Genomic DNA, 14961 nt, shown 5'->3' with positions numbered 1-14961 from the left:
AGAACAATGATCAAACGGTTCACGTGTTCAAGGAGGTGGCTGTTCTATGGAAGAGACAATATGTATATATCTAATGATAAACAAAACAAACACGAAGCAAAGAAGAGGTCATTTTAAGGAGGGAAATTGGAGGAGGGTGGGAGGGTAGCAGTCAGGAAAGGCCTTAACTCAGAAAGTTGAGCTGAGCCTTGATGTAAAGCAGGGTTTTGAAGAGCTAGAGGCTGGGGCGGCTAGGTGTTGTAGTGGATAAAGCACCAGCCCTGGAGTCAGGAGTACCTGGGTTGAAATCCAGTCTCAGACACTTAATAATTACCTAGCTGTGTGGCCTTGGGCAATCCACTTAACCCCAATACCTTGCAAAAAAAAACCCCTAAAAAAAAGGCAGAGGCTAGTAGAAGCCCTTTTAGGCATGGGCGGGGAGAAGTAGGAGGTGGACTGACATGAGGAATTTATAGAAGAATCGAGAAAAATACAGTGTTACTGGATCCTAAGGTATATGAAAGGCAATAATGGATAGTAAGGTTCAAACAAATAGGTTGGAACTTAGAAGTCATTGATAAGAAATCCCTAGAGTTAATTGAATAAGGGAGTGATGGCCTTTAGATCCCTTCTTTAGGAAGAGGGGAATGACTTGAGACAGGGAGAGCAAGCAAAAAGCTAATGATTTATGGGCAACTCAGAGCACAGATTCTAGAGTCGGAGGACCTGAGTTCAAATGCAGTATCAGACATTTGCTACTTATTTTCTGTGTGACCTTGGGCAAGTCACTTAACCCCTTTGCTCACAAAAGTCAAGGCAAGTGGTGATGAGGACCTGAATTAAATTAGCTTGAGGACCAGGTAAGTGGAGAGAAAGGGACAAAGAGGAGATAAAAATGAGGAAGAATTGATGAGACTTGGTAAGTGGATTGGATATATAAGGAGTAAGAGTGAATCAAGGATAACCCTGTGGTTTCAGAGAATAGGGTGCTTTGAGTTGAGGAAGCAGACTAAGTAGATTGAAGTTTGTTTCATAGCCACTTTTGTAGGAGTTTGCCCAAGTCCCATCCTTCAGTAACTCCCAGGCTGTTGTACTCCAGAGATGACTGAATCTTGGTGAGGAGATGCAGGAGTGGCCTTCTAGAAGAGGACAGAAGGGAACTGGAAGTCCTGATAATTCTTTATGGCAGCCTGGTTCTTGAGGTATATATATATCCCTCCAAAGATTTTTCTTTCTAGAACCCCCACAGTACTGAAAAACAAAGAGACTGGAGAAAATTGGTGCCAATTACATGGAAGAGTTAACATCTGGGTGAAGAATTACACCCCCTGAATGTCCCTTTGTCCCCAACCCCCCCTTGCCGAGGCGCCAGCTACCCACCTCTCTGGAGTGGCCACCCAGAGACCCCGCCTATGTTTCCTTGGCACCAGTTGCAATATTGACATGTCACTCAGAAGCAAGGGGAAGCAAACACTTCCTGCCAAACTACAGGGCAGGGATAGGAAGAGATGACTTTCAACAAAGGGCTCGGAACACTTTCATTTTCTAAAGCCAGCAGTGGGAGTAGGTCTTTTCCTTTGAGAGGCTGACCATTAACCTAGTCCTGCCCAGGGTGTGACCTCTCCAGATCTGTACAGTGCTACCCCTTCCAGACCTAGGAAGTCTGTACCTCTAAGGAGAAACTAGTTCAACCAACTCAACAACCATACACGTGGGAGCTCTGGGAAAAATGGTTTTCGAATGCAAGAGCAGCATGGACCCTAGCGGCCTCTAGGAGGAAGAAATGCTCATTGTGCAATCTGTTAGGTGGGATTCACTGCTGAATGCAGGGGAGCAGAATGCAAAGATGAATCGTACAAATGCTGACAGCTTGCTTTTCTGGAGCTAAAACCTTAAAAATAGAATTTTTAAATATATATAAATATATGTACGTGTATATATATATAATATATATATATATATAAATTTCTATTGAATTTAAATACACATACACACACACACACACAAACTCTCACACAAGAACTCCAGAATGTTGATCAATCAATATTATATTTGCTAGGTGGAACACTAGTACCTTTGCTATTGTGATGTAAAAATAATACAAGAAGTAATTAAGAGGGAGCAGCTGGGTGGTGCAGTGGATAGAGCACCAGTCTGGGAGTCTGGGACACCCAAATTCAAATCTAGTCCCAGACTCTGGATGCTTACTAACTGTGAGACCTTGGGGAAATAACTTAACCCCATTGCCTCACAAAAAGCAAAACAAAAGACAAAAAGAAGAAATTAAGAGAAATTTGGGGGCGGGGGTGAAACTCTGCCCCACCAAACTCAAGGGTTATAAATATTGTCCTCATTTTTTAGATGCTGAGTGGTAGGATAACTTAGCCATAGACTTTGTCACAATCATTGCATTTCAAGAGTTTAAAACACTAGTAGGGGTGGTAAGACATATATAAAAGTAACTACAATACCAATTGTTTTGTATATACGAAATAAGAAAAGGAGTGATTCAGTGGATAGAGTACTGGTCATAGAATCAGGAAGACCTGAGTTCAAACCCAGTCTCAGACACTTAAAAATTACCTAGCTGTGTGACCTTGGGTGAGTTATTTAACCCTGATGTCTTGCAAAAAAACTAACAAAAAAAAAGATACAAAGGTCTTTGAGAAATGCAAGGAAGTTGAGATTGTTGTATTATTTGGTTGTGTGTGACTTTTCATGACTCCATGGACCAAACTGCCTATAAGATTTTTTGGGCAAAGATACTGGAATGGTTTGCCATTTCCTTCCCCAGTGGAGTACAGCAAATAGAGGTTAGGGTCACTGAGCGTCTGAGGTCACATTTGAACACAAGTCTTCCTAACTCTATCTTTGTCCAGCTCTATCACTGAGCCATCTATCTGCCTGAGAGGAATCAGAATCAGGAAGTATTTCTTGGGGAGCTCAAGGCAATGAAATCAAGTTGAGTCAACAAAAATTCATGTGTTTATTTGACTTTGCTAAGCTTGGTTCGGAATACAAATACAAGCAGAAAATTACTAATGATCAAAGGCAATGCATAAAAGCTGGGGGGGGGATGAAACTGATGAAAGTATCCAGCAAGGTTCCCTTGTGGGGACTTGATAAAGTCCCGAATGCAGCCCAGAGGGCAATGAGAGACAAGGCTGGCCTGGCTGTTCTCCTTGAATGATGAGCCACAGTCAGACACTGTAATTTGGCCCAAACACAGTAATGTCATTTAGGTTTTCTTCGATTACAAAGGGCAAGAACCACCACCTTAAATGAAGATTCTGAGAGGAGTCAGTCAATGAAAAGGAGAGACAGGCAGTGTGTGGATCTCAGGACTAGAGAGAGCTTCCAGAAGGAGAAAATTAGTGTAGCTTGAGGGAATGAGGTGCTGTTGTGAATCCCTCAGATGATGTTTTGTAATTCATGATGTAAAAATAATACAAGAAATGAGAAATTCAACTTGAGATGGAAGGAAAACCCTGGGATACGACCTCCTTCCTACCCGCCCCCCAGACCTTAATGAGGGGGACCTTCTGACACCTAGAAGCCACTGGTCACAGCTAGGAAGGCTATCTACCCCAGGGGAAATAGGGGAGGGCTGGCCTGGGAGCCTCATCTGGGGTGGGGCAAAGTGGGAGAGGAAGAACATTTAGTTGCTACCTATTTTAACTAGTCATGATGTTATATTCCACCGATTTTAGTTCTTAAAAGACTGGGAGGGCTGGCAAACTTGCAAATGTTTAAAACAGCACACTCTGCATTTTGATCTTTTCCCCATTATTTGAACACTGTACATTCCGATGTCCAGATCTGACTTGGTGGAAAGAGAAGGGTTATGACCAGAGGCAGATTAGATTGTAGGGAAGTGCTTTCCAAACTTTGGAAGGGAAGGAACGAAAGAAAAAGTGGGGAAAGTAAATTGCAGCCGGATTGTAGAGGGTTTTAAATGTGAATTTAAAGATTTGGATAGGATTCCATTCAGTAAACATTGAAGGCTTTGGGTCAATTGACTAGAATGCTTGAAATTTAGAGAGGTAACATTATACCTGCTTGGGACCCTGGCTAAGGATACAATTAAAAGATGTCACTGGATATTGATACTTCAAATAATACCTTGAAAACGATTCCCTAAAGATCTCCTTTCAGTGTTTGTCCCGGAACTGATTTACCATCAGATTTCCTTGTGCTCAGAGTGAGCTTTCCAGATGTTATTCTTTCTGAATCATATGTGGATTAAATTTAACCCCAGTCTGACTGGGGTCAAGATAGTCTAAATATAATTCTTTTAGTGATGTGAATATTTAAAAAATCACGGAGAAGGAGGAGAGTGGACTTTGAGTATGTGGATTCCCACAGGAATGTGTAGATTCCTAGGATGAGATGAGAAGGTTTTGATGGTAGGTAGCACTTGGAGTATTTAAGTTATAAATTCAGGAAGTATCAAACATCTATTGTTCACAGAAGATGAAAAGTTTTAAAGTAGTTTTTGCTCTCATGGAGTTTGGTCTAGCACACAGAAAAAAAAATTTAAAAATATGAATAATACATTGATAAGCATATGAGAACCTAAAATGCCATTTGAATTCTGAGGAGGAAAGGAGGAGATAAAAGTTCATGGAATTTGGGAGCCATGGATTGAGTGAGTAAGCTTTCAAAAGGTAGAGTCAGATAGAGAAGGATGTCCTTAGTATAAGATTACAGACTTAGAGCTGGGGTAATGCTAGAGGCCTCTCATTTTACAGATGAGGAAACTGAGTCATAGATGACATGATATGCCCAATTCTTCCTAGGTAGTAAAATAATAGAACAGAGATGAGAGTCAAGTTCCTGCCATCTCAAATCTATTTCTTCACCTAGTGTACAGTCCTTCAAAAAGGGGAACAATCAATTTGACCAAAGTCTCAAGAGTAGGACATTAGGGGATGTGTGCGGAAGATTTGCTTAATTGTTTCTTTGGGGGGGGGGGGTTAAAGGAAGTATGGGTTCAGAAAAATAGGAAAGTTTTTGAGGAAAAAAAGGTAACTCAGGGAAGTTGACTGGAGGCTCTTTTGTCAGGAGGAAGAGATTATTTAGGAAGTTGTATGGGCAGAAACCAGGAAAGGAAGGGTGCCGAGTCAGACAGGGTCTGGATAACTGCAAGAATAATTCTGATTTAAAAATAAGGTATGTATCTGGGTCCATTAAGGACTTTGCTTCCCAATTGGACAATGGAAAACTTGGGTATTTTAAAGGGAGGACAATTTAGACGCAAAAGAAAAACAACCACACAACAGGAAACTACTTTAGAAGTCAGATTTGTAGAGGATCCCTGGCTAACTGAGGGATGTTTGACAGAATCCATGTAACTTAAGCAAATTTTTGTAAGCTAGTGTCCAGCTCTGTGGAATTTGGGAGTGGTTGGTGCAATACCTCTCATTGTTTGGGATAAAGTTCAAAAAAATGGTGAGATCTTGGAGCAGTGGGGAATGGACAGCTAGGTGTGAGACAAGGAGAGTTGGGGGGCAGACTTGAAAGCTACTGTCTTCCATATGTGAAGAATCCCAGATTCACAGAATCCTTCAATGAAAGTGAGAAATTTGGTGGTTGGACACAATTCTAAACCCCACAGGCCATTGTGTCCAAAGGATACTTCTATAAGAATTCCCTCTTTATTTTTCCATGTTTGCTTTTTTTCTACAATACTTGCAGGGAGGAGGAACCTACTTACTGTCTCCTGTCAAGCTTCCCTTTCTCCTTCCTCATTCCCATCGATATCTTCAGCAAAAAGCTCCGATTAACTGGCTAATATTTTAGAGTTTTAATTTAAGACTCCATAACTCTCTTTTTAGTTTCTCTCTGGTTTATCAGGAGTTGGAAAAAGGGCCTGGGGCTCAGTTGGAAGTAGGAATGTAATGCCATCTTGTGGCCAATGTGGGAATAGCCCCATGGCAATTTCTTTTCATTCCCAAACTTCAATGGAACCAGCAAGAGTTGAGGATGACACAATCCAGGATGAACCTGGGTGACTGGGAGGAGAAGGGTGACTTTTTCAGTAATAGGAAATTTGGGAAGAGAGGAGGGTTTGGGGGAAAAGATGAGCTCTCTTTTGGCCAAGTTGAGCGTGAGACGCCTATGAAGATATCCAATATATCTCAGGATGCGCAAAAGGTAGTTAATGATTCCAGATGAGCTCAGAACAGAAGACATGACTGGTTATAAAGACCTGGAAAGTATATTCGTTGAAATGATCATTGACTCCGTGAGATCTGATGACATCCCTATATGAGATCATTTCCTCATGGAGAGAGACGTGCTGGAACCAGCTCTAGGCAGCATCACAAATCCATGGTGAAGTTTTCCTTGTGAGCATTTACTCAGAAATGGGTAATGGTACAAGTCAGGGCTTTGTTCTTTGTTGATTGTGTGTAGATATAGTAAAGTGTTGATAAGAAAGAGTAAACTTAAAATGGGTCCTCCAGTTGTTTAATTAGCACACTGCCCCAAATTGCTCTATACACATTAATTGAATAAATAATCCTTGACAGTAATAGAAGGGGGTTCTTTCTTTCCTCTTTTCTTCTTCTTCTTCTTCTTCTTCTTCTTCTTCTTCTTCTTCTTCTTCCTCTTCCTCTTCTTCCTTCTTCTTTCTCCTCCTCCTCCTCCTCCTCCTTCAGAGAAGGGATCCATGTCATAAAGGAGAGCTATGAATGGTTCCTCCTTCTCAGGACAGGATTTCCAGCCAATTCAAGATTTTGCAACTCTGATGTCCCATGTCTCATTCTACTCCAAAAATGACTCATATCAGAGGTCCCTAGACTTTTCTCCATCATGTCCTCCTCTCAAGCTTAAATGTGGGCAACATGAATAGGCTCCGTGGGCCACTGGCCTCTTGCTGATAAGTGGAATTACTCTACTGACACACATTTGAGAGCAGGTCCGTGGTGCCCTGGATTTGAGAAGACACCCATTCAAATCTGACTTCTGTTCAAATCCTACCTCAGACACTTGCTATCTGTGTGACCTTGGACAAAAAATTTTGTCAGTTTTCACATCTGTAAAATGAGCAGGTCACGACAAACCACTCTAGTATCTTTGCCAAGAAAAGCCCAAATAGGGGTGGCTAGGTGGCGCAGTGGATAAAGCACCGGCCCTGGAGTCAGGAGTACCTGGGTTCAAATCCAGTCTCAGACACTTAATAATTACCTAGCTGTGTGGCCTTGGGCAAGCCACTTAACCCCATTTGCCTTGCAAAAACCTAAAAAAAAAAATCCCAAATAGAGTCACAAAAAGTCAGACATGACTGAGCAACAACAATACACAATGTCCTAGAAATTCCTGAGGACAGTGGTCAAAGAGGTATTTCTAGGGAGAATGCCTGAAGATCCTAGAAGCAGTCTGAGAGCAGGGGCTGAGAACCCTTCATTCTTTGACCTCCACTGTTCTGGTCCTGAAGATTAGGATACTTAGGTGTCTTAGAAAGAAAAAAATAGCCATATGTGTAGCTCCTCCTTGCACACAGGTGTATAAAAACATGTTTATTTGGTTTCCTTGAAATAGGGAAGTTAGAAAAAGGGAAGGACTGGGGGGAGGTGTAAGATGAGTTCTGTTTGGGAAATATTGTTGTTGGTGCCTGTGAGTTATCTAGTTGGAAATGGTCAATTGGCAGTTGGTGCTGTAGGACTAGAGTTCAGAGAAGAGACTAGGGCTGGATATATAGATCTGGGGATTCATCTGTAATAGAGATAATGCATCTGATAAGATCATCCATAGAGAAATTAGAGAAAGGAGAGAAGTGGACCCAGAAGAGATTCCTGGGGCACACTCATCCACAGAAGAAACTTGAAAATCTGGAGAGGATCAAATGTTCAGGAAGAGGGGATGGTCAAGAGTATCCAATGCTGCTGAGAAGTCAAGAAAGAAGAGGAATGAAAAGAGGTCATTTGCATTTGAAAGGATTCTGGGGAATCGCAAACGATTCAGTTAAGTAATGAGGACAAAAAACAGATTAAAAGAGGAAGTGGATATAATATGTGTAGACAGATTTTTCTAGGAGTTTGTCTTTGAAAGGGACAGTAGTTTGAAAGAATGATAAGGTCAAATTTTCAGATGACATAAAGCTGAGAGGTTTAGCATCGAAAAAGATCTTAACAAGTTAGAATATTAGACTTAATATGAAGAAATCTGACAGAGTATAATATAGCCTTGTACATGGGATCAAAAGCATGAACATTGCCAGTTCAAGAGATAAAGTTTAGACAGTAGTTTATCAAAAGAGGATATTGAGGGTTTTAGGGATTTCAAATTCAACAGGATGATGGCATAGCAAACAAAAGAATTGATGCAATGTGGACTTTATTAAGAAAGTCATAGTTTCCAGAAATAAGGGATGCTCCCTCTTTGTTCTACTGTGGTCAGAGCTCAACTGAAGTACTATAATAATGTTCCGGACACTAGGATTTAAGAACATGGATAAATGAATGTCCAGCATGATCAGTACAGCATATATGGGAATTAGTTGAAGAAATGGAAGATACTTAGGTTGAAGCTAACTAAGTGGAGATAAGGACAGGAAAGTGTGAAGGATGCAATAACTGTGTTCAGATACTTGAAAAGTCATCTAGGGGCGGCTAGGTGACACAGTGGATAAAGCACTGTCCCTGGAGTCAGGAATACCTGGGTTCAAATCCTGTCTCAGACACTTAATAATTACCTAGCCGTGTGGCCTTGGGCAAGCCACTTTAACCCCATTTGCCTTGAAAAAACCTTAAAAAAATAAAAGGTCATCTGGAAGAGATTAAACTCTTTTTTGTTTGACCTCAGGGCACAAAACAACAGGAGTAATGGTTGGAATTTGTGAAGATACAAATTTAGACTAGATGTCAAGAAAAAATTCCCAATGGTTTAAGTTGTTCAAAAGTGAAGTGTGTTGCATCAGGAGGTGGGGTTCCTTGTCAACCAAGGTCTTCAAGGAGAAGTGTATCATAATGGGGAGTCTTTTGAGGTATAGTTTGGAATGAATGGCTGCTGAGGTCTCTTTTCAATTCTCAGATTCAGAGTTTGTATGATCCTCCGAATTCCAGTTTCTCATCAATAACTCTCCCCTAGGGGTGGCTAGGTGGCGCAGTGGATAGAGCACCGGCCCTGGAGTCAGGAGTACCTGAGTTCAAATCTGGCCTCAGACACTTAATAACTACCTAGCCCTGTGGCCTTGGGTAAGCCACTTAACCCTATTGCCTTGCAAAAACTAATAAAAAATAACTGTCCCCTAGATATCTACCTTTTGATGTCCTACTGGCCTCTGACACTCAACATCTTCAAAACAACTCATTATCTTTCACCCTAAACCTACCCCTTTCCATATGCTTCTATTTGTATAGTGGGCACTATCCTCTCCTCCAAAGCCCTAGTCAGTGAAGATCCTGGTCTCACCAGACATCTAGGAAAGAGGCTCCCCCAATGAGAAGGGGCCTTCCCTGAGTTTTGACCCATTGGAAATAAATGTGTGTTAACCTTCCCAGAGTTTTTCCTAATCAGGGACAAATGTTATTCCCTCTGATGGCTATTAAGAAAAAACAAAACAGAATTAGGTTTTTTTTTAAAGCACATTTATTGATATTTCTCTAAATCTAGAGAGTCAAATCCTGGACCCTCCAAAAATGGAGATCTACTATTGTCCTTAAATAGTCTTGTTTATCAGAAGGGGTGACTTAAAAAGTCATCTCCAGCTTGTCCAGTTGAGGAAAGGTATGGGGAGGGGACAAGATGGGAAGACATGAAGGGAACATTCTAGTAAAAGGTAAATCTAAAAGACCTGCAAGTGATGGATAGCTGGAGGGGTTCTTAATGGGAATAAAAAGACAAACCTTGATTCTGTTTAAAATTGAGGGAAGTTCTTTCTAAGCACACTTTTCAATGGCTAAATTAACTTGATTAAAGGGGATCTGCTTTGTTATCTAAGTGAAAGCTGGACCTCACCTACCACTCTGTTCTCTAATTCGATCTCATTAAAAAGAAGACTTTATGTGAAAGGTAAATTTCCAATCACTTGTTGCAGAAATATGTTTTAAAATATTTATTTTTTAAATCACAAAATTCATTGTTCACATCATACTCTACTTGGGTCCTTGATCCTTTCTCCTCCATCATTTTTCTCCATCTCCATTCTACTCTTAACATTTATTTTCTTTATTTTCTTTTTAAGTTTTTGCAAGGCAAATGGGGTTAAGTGGCTTGCCCAAGGCCACAGGGTTAGGTAATTATTAAGTGTCTGAGACAGGATTTGAACCCAGGGTACTCCTGACTCCAAGGCCAGTGCTTTATCCATTGCACCACCTAGCCGCCCCAATTTTATTTTTCTATTGCATCCTACTAACTAGTCCAAATTGTCTCCAGTTGTGTTTCTCTCTCCACTGCACCTTCCCCAGTCTCATAGAATTTGAAAGTTTGAAGAGACCTTAGCAGTCATCTACTCTTAACTCTAGATGAAAGAATTTCCACTTTCACAAACTAAACAAGTGATTATCTAGCCTCAGCTTAAAGACCTCAAAGGAAGGGGACCCCCTCTCCCTATCTCTCAAGAAAAATCATTCTACTCTTGGATAATTCTAATTATTGGAAAGATTTTGCTGATATTGTCCAAGTTTTGAGCTCCTAGTTCTGTCCTCTGGGGCCAAAAAGAAGCAGCTTAATCCCTCCTCCCACAACATGTGGATCATGTTCCCTTTAAAACCTTCTTCTCTTCAGGCTATCTATGCTCAATTCCTTCAACCAATACTCACACATCATGAACAGGTCCTTTCTTATCCTAAATGCTCTCTCTAGTTTTATCAATGTTGTTCTTAGTGCCCATAACTGAACATAATATTCCACATGAGGTCTGAAGAGGGCAGAGTACAATGGAATCAATACTTCCCACATTACTGGAATTCATCTAAGGCAGTCATACTTGTTTTTTTATATTTAATATTTATTTATTCTCATTTTGTACAAATAATGTTTTTTATACATTAATAAAATATTCTTGTTTTAAGAGTAAAACAGAATACCCCCTCCCCCAAAAAAATATAGACTCGCTTGAGTGATAAAGGGGGAGAGAAAAAAATAAAATAAAAAAAAAATAGTAATAATTGTAGGTATGGGCCAGGTGGCTCAATGGACGTCCCAGGAGCAGCACCCAAGCCCATATCCAAACCCCATACACCCAACAATCCCCCAGCCGTGTGACATGAAAGCCACCTCAACCCCACTGCCCTGCAAAAACCAAAAAAAAAAAAAAAAAAAAAAAAGGATAAAAAGACCCAAAATCAAATAAAATAGTAATAATAGTAGGGGTGGCTGGATGGCAGACAGAGCATTGGCCCTTGAGCCAGGAGCACGCGGGTCCAAAACCGGCCTCAGGCACCCAAAGATCATCCAGTTATGTGGCCCCAGGCAGGCCACCCAGCCCCATTTGCCCTGCACCCCCCCCCCCCCAAAATAATAATAATAAAAAATGTGCTTCAGTCTTTGTTCCAACACCAGCAACTCTGTTGTGGGTGGATCACATTCTTTATGGTAAGTCCATCACAAAAGTTACTTCCATAATTTTCCACCATTGCCATTGCCGATCATAACTCCCTCTTTTCGTATTTCTCCACTACTATGTATTATATTTTCTCTCTCTCCTTTCACTCTACCTCTACCATAGGGTTGCTGAGTGGTGCAGCAGACAGATCCCTGGCCCTGGGGCCAAGAGGCCCCGAGCTCCCCTACTACCCCTTAGACCCAGCATCCACCTGGCCCTATGGTCCCGGACAGGCCCTTCCAATCCCAGCCCCTTGTAAGAAGTAAAAAAAAAAAAATGTGTTATATCTGACCACTCTCCCACCATGGTCCATCCTCTCCTCCATCACTCACATCCCCCCTTCCCCCCCTCTCCTTCTTACTCCAGATGCTTATACCTCATTGAGTATATTTTCTGTGTCCTCTCCTAGCCACCTCTGATGAGAGTGAAGATTCCCCCATTCCCCCTTGCCTTCCTCCCTTTCATATCATTGCAATAGTTCATTGTAATAAAGAAAAATCTTATTATGAGATATCTTGGCCTATTCTCCCCCTCTCCTTTTTTTCCTCCTATTACATTTCCCTTTTTTTCTATTGACTCCATTTTTGTACCATATTTTATCTTCAAATTCAGCTTTCCTCCTGTGCTTCAACTATAAAAGCTCCTTCTACCTGCTCTGTTAATTAAGAAGGTTCATATGAGTATTATCAGTATCATTTTTCTATACAGGAATACATGCAGTTCATCATCATTAAGTCCCTCATATTTTCCCCTTCTCCTCCAATCTCTATGCTTCACCTGAGTCCTGTATCTGAAGATCAAACCTTCTGTTCAGCTCTGGCCATTCCAACAGGACCATTTGAAATTCCCCTGGTTCATTGAAAGTCCATCTTTTTCCCTGGAAGAGGACATTCAGTCTTGCTGGGGTAATTCATCCTTGGCTGCATTCTAAGCTCTCTTGCCTTCCTGTATATTGTATTCCAAGCCCTACGAGCTTCCAATGTAGCTGCTGCTAAGTCCTGTGTGATCCTGACTTCACTCCACAATTATTTGAACTGTGTCCTTCTGGCTGCTTGTAATATTTTCTCTTTGACTTGGGAGTTCTGGAACTTGGCTATAATATTCCTAGGGGTTGGTTTTTTGGGATCGCTTTCTTGGGGGGATTGGTGGACTCTCTCCATTTCTATTTTTCCCTCTGCTTCTAGGATATCAGGGCAATTTTCCTGTAGTAATTCTTTGAAAATGATGTCAAGGCTCTTTTCCTGATCATAACTTTCAGGTATTCCCAATAATTTTTAAATTATCCTTCCTAAATCTTTTTTCCATATCAGTTGTTTTTTTCAATGAGATGTTTTCCCATTTTCTTCTAATTTTTCATTTTTTTGGTTTTGAAGTATTGAGTTCCTAATTTCTCATAAATTCATCAATGTCCCTGAGTTCTATTCTTTGTCTGAAGGATTTGTTTTCCTCAGAGAGTTTTCTTATCTCTTTTTCCATCTGGCCAATTTTGCTTTTTAAAGCATTCTTCTCCTCAATAATTTTTTGAACTGTTTTATCCATTTGACCTAAGCTGGTTTTTAGTATGCTATTGTCTTCAGCATTTTTTTTGGATTTCCTTGACTAAGCTGCTGACTTCATTTTCATGTCATAGTAAGGCAGTCATACCTGAATGAAGTTTTTTAATTGCCACATCACACCACTGATTCATTTCAAATCTTGCAAGTCTTGTAACTTAGACAACTATTTTTCTGGAAAGGGTTGTCAATCCATTCATACTTCCCCCATTTGAGGAACTGATTTTTTGTATTCAAGTGCAAAAACTTTATATTTGTGAGGATCAAAAGAGAGTATTTATAGCACAATGCAGGCACCATAGTAGGCATCTAAATACGTCCCATTCCCATCCCCTTGTCCTATCATCATTTTTCTTTTGCTAAGTCCCAACCTAGGTTCTCTTCATAAGCAACTTTTTCTCCTCATTGCATGCTTCTAAATTCTACTGGAGAAAAATCGTGCAACTCTGCTCATTGAATCCATTATAAATCATTGAATTCACTATAAATGTTTTTTAATCTAAAATGACCAGATTATTATTGTGTGACAATTCTATTTTTGTGCTTGATTATCTACTTTCCCCTTTTGATGGCTATACCAAATTTTCTCCTTTCCACTAGGCTCCTACACAACTATTCTCTACAAAGAACCTCATCTCTTTTTTTCTTTTTTTTTAACTGACATTTATTGAGCATGTTGGGTATCAAGATGTGTTCAGATTCCATCATTTCTTTCTTTTTGTGTTTTTGAACCTCACCCTCTTTTTTTTTAGGTTTTTGCAAGGCAAATGGGGTTAAGTGGCTTGCCCAAGGCCACACAGCTAGGTAATTATTAAGTGTCTGAGACAGGATTTGAACCCAGGTATTCCTGACTCCAGGGACAGTGCTTTATCAACTGCGTCACCTAGCCGCCCCAAACCTCATCTCTTTCTTTATAAAACAGGTCATTCATTTTTCTTCCTTTTCCCCCATAATATAGCCCCATAGTAGCCCATCTATATCATTCCCTTTCTAAAACCAACCCAATTACTTGTGCCCTTGAAACCATTCTCTTCTGACTCATTTGGCGACTCCCCCCCCCCCCCCCACTTATCATTCTCATTTCTAGTATCTTCTTTTGTAATGACTTCTTTTGTAATGCTTTCAAATATACCCAATTTTTTCCTCTCATTAAAAAATCTTCATTTAGCCTTACTCTCCTATCTCCTTTAACCAGTCTCTTCATATCCAAATCCTAAGAAGGTGATTGGAATGTCACCTTAATTTACTCAGCTCTCACTCCCTTCTCAATCTTTTTTCCACTTTGGCTTTGAACCTCATCCTTTAATTGGAATTATTATCTCCAATTCATTAGTGTCTCCTATTTTCCCTTTCTGCAGTTTTTAACTTCTTCCATGTTTTTTTATGAAGCTTTTGGTTCTTATTCTCCCCGTTTGCTTACACTTTCTCATTCTCCTCTGGTAGACCACCATTTCATCTTTTGACCACTAAACATGACTGTCCCCCAAGATTGTATCCTGGAATTTCTTCTCTTTCTAAACATTCACTCAATATTCTTTTAATAATAAGTCCTAAGATTTTAGACAAAATCAAAATCAAACTCCCTGACTGATGGGTGTAGCAGCTATTCTTTGTTCTTTTTCAGAAGTTGAGTGTTTCTCTTATATTCTCTACCATCTATAGTCTTTTAAAAGAGCACTGATAGTGGTTTTGATTCTTAAAGAGTTGTAGTCAGAGTGTAAGAACTGGAAGGGATTTTTAGAGTCATATGGTTCAATGTCCTCAATTTATAGATTAGGAATCTGAAGAAGGGGCATGTTGAGAAATGTTTAATCAGTAGCTCTCTGGAGGAAAAATGTAGTCATGGCACACTCTTTGTCTACTTTATAAATATTTTCT

The 14961-nt window shown here is 40.3% G+C and overlaps 1 protein-coding gene across 6 annotated transcripts in view; it reads left to right on the top strand.

The window, feature by feature from the left end:
- LOC141488396 (transmembrane domain-containing protein TMIGD3-like) overlaps positions 1-14961 on the top strand; it is an 81696-nt gene that overhangs the window by 42189 nt on the left and 24546 nt on the right. The gene's annotated exons all lie outside the window — the stretch shown is intronic.

The sequence above is a fragment of the Macrotis lagotis genome, chromosome 5 (assembly GCF_037893015.1).
Source record: "Macrotis lagotis isolate mMagLag1 chromosome 5, bilby.v1.9.chrom.fasta, whole genome shotgun sequence".
Classification (NCBI taxonomy): Eukaryota; Metazoa; Chordata; class Mammalia; order Peramelemorphia; family Peramelidae; genus Macrotis; species Macrotis lagotis.
This window is presented reverse-complemented; position numbering and strand designations above follow the sequence as displayed.